The sequence below is a fragment of the Alligator sinensis genome, unplaced genomic scaffold (assembly GCF_000455745.1).
Source record: "Alligator sinensis unplaced genomic scaffold, ASM45574v1 scaffold886_1, whole genome shotgun sequence".
Lineage (NCBI taxonomy): Eukaryota > Metazoa > Chordata > Crocodylia > Alligatoridae > Alligator > Alligator sinensis.
In genome coordinates this window covers 2,718,331-2,723,854 of record NW_005842040.1, presented here as the reverse complement: position 1 = coordinate 2,723,854, position 5,524 = coordinate 2,718,331, and the positions used below count along the sequence as shown (strand labels likewise).

At 49.9% G+C, this 5,524-nt stretch overlaps 1 non-coding gene across 1 annotated transcript; it reads left to right on the top strand.

The window, feature by feature from the left end:
- Positions 1-758: 758 nt before the first annotated feature.
- On the top strand, positions 759-832 carry TRNAN-GUU. The gene has a single exon. It is a non-coding gene; the product is annotated as a tRNA-Asn (tRNA).
- The last annotated feature ends 4,692 nt before the right edge of the window (positions 833-5,524 follow it).

Below are 5,524 nucleotides of genomic sequence, written 5' to 3'. Positions count from 1 at the left end.
GATCCAGCCGTGCCGTGATCCCTGCGTGCATGGCCCCACGCCCCGGCCCTGGAGAAGGGCTGGCTGGGCAGGGGGGGGCGGCAGTACCCCGGGGCTTCCTGCGCCTCTGGGCGAGTTATTCAGCACCCTGCTTGAGTCCGATGGCTCCATTGCTCCCAGGAAGGGCTGGATCGGTTGCCCACCTTCTCATTTGCCTTGTATTTTACAGCATGAAACAGGGCAGGGCTGGGGACCGCGCCGGCAGCATCCAGCAGGATAGGCTCCCCCGATCGCTGAGCGACCCCCACCTTCTTGTTTCAAGCTCCCGGCTGAGCTCCTTGGGAGCTGGCCCTTGATAATCAGCAGCCCCTCCCACCCCCTCCCCCTCCCCCTCCCAACCCAGCCAGACTTTTGACTCCATTGAAAGCTCCTCTGCAAGGGGAGTCTCTGCTCCAGGCACTGCCACCCCCTGGGACTTCCCCGTGGTCATGGAGGGGGAGCACCCCCTTGCCCCCGCAGTGATCGCTGCTCAGCAGTGCCCCCTCCCATGCCAAACCGCTGCAAGGCTGTGAGTGCGTCTGTCCAGACCTTCCCTCCAGCTCTGCGCATGCTCCCCCCCGGCAGCTCCCGCCCCACAGGCTGCCCCTTCCTGGCTGCCACCCCGCCTCCCCTCTGGCTGGCACTGCTGGTGCCCGTCCCTCCCCCTCCTCGTGTCCCCAGCGGCCGCAGCCAGAGCTGCTCTCGCTTGACTAGGCCGGCGGGCAGCGCTTTTCACGCCGGTCTCTGTGGCGCAATCGGTTAGCGCGTTCGGCTGTTAACCGAAAGGTTGGTGGTTCGAGCCCACCCAGGGACGGGCTCGAGCTTTTTGGCTCCAATTCGCTTTGCTTTTTTTTCTTCTCCGTCTGGCACAAAAGGCTTGGGGCGGGAAGCCCGGCGGAGAGCCGGGCGCCGCGCTGGCAGGCCGCAGTTACCCGGGAGTGCCTGGCCTCTGCGGGGCAAGAGAAGTGGGTCGCCCTTGAGGTGCCATCCGTCTGCTGCACGTGGGCTCGCCCCCTCCTGTACCGCCGGGCCCAGTCCACCTCGTCTCCAGCCCTCCATGGCTCTCCCCAGCACTGCCTTCTCCTTTCCCCACCCCACCAGGCCAGACCCCACCTCCCTGCTCTCCTCCAGGCCTCTGGTGACACGTGCCCCAACCCTGATGTTCCCTTCCTCTCTTGTCCTTGGCCCTGGCATCATCTCCAGCCCTCGGCTGCCATTGCTCAGGCCCAGTCCCTTCCTCTCACTGCCTCTCCACCGCCCGCTCCACATATGCAAGGATCTCAGTCACCCATACTGATCTCCCTCCTCCAGCATCTGGATGCCTTTGTCTGGCACTGCCCGCTCTGGTACGGGCCTCTCGTCTTCACTGGACCAGGCCATGGTGGAATGGATGTCCACCTTCTCCCTTCCAGTCCTCCTGCTCCTAATCCCTCTCTGTTCCCACTCTTCTTCTCCTGACCAGTGCTGTACCCAGCTCTTCTGTCCTCTCCTTTCCCCTGGTGCTGCTTTCTTCCATCAACCCAATTCTGCCCCCAGGCCTCCTCTCCAGGGCTTAATTCCCAGCCCCGTCTCCTCCTCACCCCCCACACTCATTCTTGGTGACATCAGTTTCCACCACTGATGATCTACTGACCCCACATCTGTGTTTCCCCATCTCCATCAGTTTGACTTGCCATAATTCTCTCTCAAAAAACAGTTTTTTGCTTGATTTGGCCTTCACCAAATGCTCCTTTGTCTCTGTTGCTCTTATTCCCACTGCTGACCCATACCTCGTCTCTTCTGACAGTAGTTTCCCCTGGCAGCCTGCCACCATGGCTTCTACCCATTCTACAGGGATGACTTCCAGTCTGCTCTCTCCTCCTCCTCCTCCTCCCTGCCATCAGATATGGTCCAGGTTAATTTTACTTACCCCTTTTTTCCCCTCTATCCCATCCCAAGGTCCATTCAGGTCTGGTTCACACCCAAAACCCACTTTCTCTGCCCCTCTTATCATGCTGTGGGGTGTCTCTCTAGTGGGAATCCCACGACTGTCATTTCCTCTGCTACCAATGTATTCTCTCCTCCTATAGTGCTGAAGATTTCCCTTCTAAAGCCATCTATTTCTCTTTCTTATAGAATCCCATACCTACAGTCCCAACCACCTTTTGCCACCTTTGACCTGTCCTTCTTCCTGCCTAAACTTCTCTCTGTGCATGGGATCTCACTGGTTTAGCGAACTGACCCCTCTTCCTATGACCTGCTCCTTTGTTATGGACACTCTAGTTTCTCATCTGCTCTTCTGCTCTGACCCCCTTCCCTTAGCAGCTTCATCCTCTGGTCTCCTTCACCCTTTCATTTTCCTCTGATTCTTTCCCTCTGCAATGCGAACATGCTTTAGTCTCTCCCAGCTTCAGAAAGCCCACCCTGACTCTACTTGCATCTCTAATTATCTCTCTACCCCCAGTTTCATCTCCCAACTCATGGACCAGACTGTTTCACAACCCCTGTCTGTAATTTTCCTCTTTTAATTCCAATCTATACCCCCTCCAGTATGGCTTCCAACTCTTGCATTTTGCTGAAACTGCTCTCACTGAAATCCCTAATGACTGCTTCCTAGCCAAGCTCAGAATCTGTACCCCATCCACATCATCTCTGACCCATTGTTTGTCTTTGATATCCATTGTCCATGATCTTCTTGAAATCTTGTCCTTTCTTGGCTTCTGTAGCTCTGTCCTCTTCTGCTTCTACTCCCATCTCTCTCTCTGCTCTTCCATCCCTTCCTCTAGAGGATCCTCCTCACCACATTGCAAGGTTCTTTGGGGTGGCAACAGGGCTCTTCCCCCTTGGTCTGCTTTGCTTCTCCCTTTACACTTTAGCTCTAGGTCATCTCATCTGCAAACACAAATTCAGCCACCCTGGGAATGAGGGTGACTCACAGATTTACGTTTGTACTTGAGATCCATCTCCTTCTGCCCAGACTAAAATTTCAATCTGTGTCTCTTGACACCTTCTCAGCGAGTTAGCTTAAGCTCAACATGGCTAAGAAGGATCTTTCTATCTTCCCTATTAGCTCTCACCCCTGTCTCCTTTATTCATTTGGTCACTTAAACCATTTTCCCTGTCACTCTGGCCTGTACCTGGGGCATTGATTGTGACTTGCACCCCTCCCTAGGTCTTCTCCTGCAGACTACATCTAAGTCTTTCAGATGTGTTGTGCATAACACCACTAAAACTTGGCTCTTTCTACCCATCCACATGAGAACTCTTTCATCACCGCACATCTTAATTACTGCAACAGCTTCTTTTTTGGCCTTGACAAATGTTCTTGCCCTTCATGCTTATTCACCATGCTGTTGTGAAGCTCACTTTCTTAGTCTATGGCACTGTCCATGTCACCCTTCCCTCTCCATCCCTTTGCTAGCTCCCCCTTCTCTATCCCTGTAATACAAGGTACTTGCTTTCACTTCCAAGACCCTTCACAGCCTATAACCTACCAAACTTCCTTTTCATTTGCTACCAGGATGTCAATTCCTGCTCTGGATCAGCCCATGATACCAGCCTCCATCCCCAGCTTGTTACATTTTTAGGCAATCTTGCTTTCTCTTTTTTGTGCTTGTGAGGAGCTCCTGCATGCATCTTCATAATCCTCCTCCAAATCTCTCCTTACATTTCTGCCATGCCATAACACCTACAAAACAGCTTACTGATTAGCATGTATGAGCAGGCTCATCACGCTGAATCATACTTGTCACACTGTGTTTCCATGCTCCCATTTCTGTGTCCATCTTCTGTCTCTTGTCTTGTACTCCAGGTGCAATCTCTTTGTGGCAGAGACTGACTTTCTGTTCCATGAATGGAACTTTCTGTTCCTGCCTGGCATAACAGGATCCTGCCCATGGCTGGAGCTCCTAGGTGCTACTTTGCCACAAATTCCTGATGAAAGGATGTCACAGATTAATTTTGTTATGTCTCCAAGTCCTCCCTTAAGGTATAGGCACAGCGTTTCTTTTGATCATATAGAATAATAGGATAATAGGAAAGTAGGGTAGGAAGATGACTCAAGATTATATAATCCACTGCCCTGCTCAGGGCAGGATTGTCCCTGACTAAACTACTCCAGCCAACTGTTGGTGTAACCTACCTTTGAAAATGTCCAAGGATGGAGATTCTACAACCTGTCTAGGTAGCCTGTTCCAATGCTTGGCCATCGTCATAGTACAAAAGTCCCTCCTAATCTCCAATCTAAATTTCCCCTGATGCAGCCTGAGGCCACTGTTCCTAGTCCTGTCCCCTGGCATGAAGAACAAACAATTTCCATCCTCTCTGTAATCACCCTTCAGGTATTTGAAGACTGATACAAAATCCCCTCTCAGTCTTCTCTTCTTCAAAGTAAATAACCCTAGTTCTTTCAGTCTTTCCTCATAAATCATGGTTCCCGTGCCTCTAACAAGTTCTGTCACTCTCTGCTGGATTCATGGCATAATAGAAAAACAGAGCAGGGCAGAAGCTCAGGAGATCACATCTAGTCCAACCCTCTGCTTGAGAGAGGACCATCCCTGTCTAAAAACTATCCCAGCTAAGTGTTTGTCTAGCCTGCCCTGAAAAGTGTCCAGTGATGGAGGTTCCACAGTCTCTAGAGCTAATGTGTTCCAGCGCTTAACCCCTGGAAACATTCTTCCTAATATTTAGCCTCATTTTCTCTTGTTGAAGATGAAGACCAGAAGCTTTTGGTCCAGTTCCCTATGGCCATAGAGAAGAGTTTATCTCCAGACTCTTTACTACAACCTCTTTTGGATTTGAAGACATTTATCCAACGCTCTCTCAGTCTTCTCTTCTTTAGACCAAATTGTCCCATTTTTTCTATTCATGTCATGTTTCCTAGACCTCTAAATATTTGTGTTGCTTTACCCAGTCTCTTGAACTTGAGTGGGACTCTTAGGAAATAAAACTATTGTGTGTGTGTATGGAGAGGACTGGCAGAGGTCATATCTTTTATTAGACCAGCTAGATTTTTGCAAAAAAACCCCAAAAAACCTTAATTGCAAGCTTTGGGGCATAAACACCCTTCTTCAGGCTTAGGAGAAAAAATTGTAAAAGTTCTCTTGGGTAGAAATGAAAATTAATATTTCATAGGAAAGTTGAAGGTGTGGTAAAATCTCCTGTTACCTCAAGGTAAACAGACTATTCCAACTTTTCTCTAAGCCTAATCTGCATATAAAATTAACTGTTCCAAACAGAAAATTTTACCACACCTTCGACTCTCCTATGAAATATGAACTTTCATTTCTACCCAGGAGAACTTTTATAAGCTTTTCTCCTATGCCTGAAGAAGGGTAATTGTGCCTAAAAGCTTGCTATTAAAGATTTTTTTTTGCAAAAATCTAGTTGGTCTAATAAAAGATATCACCTTTACCACGAGTCTTGATTGTTTATGCCTCTAGACCAATATGGGTACAACTTGGATACCTAGAGGGGACTTCAGCATTTCACCCCTCCCCCCCGCCCCCAAGGCATTTTGATTGCTTTC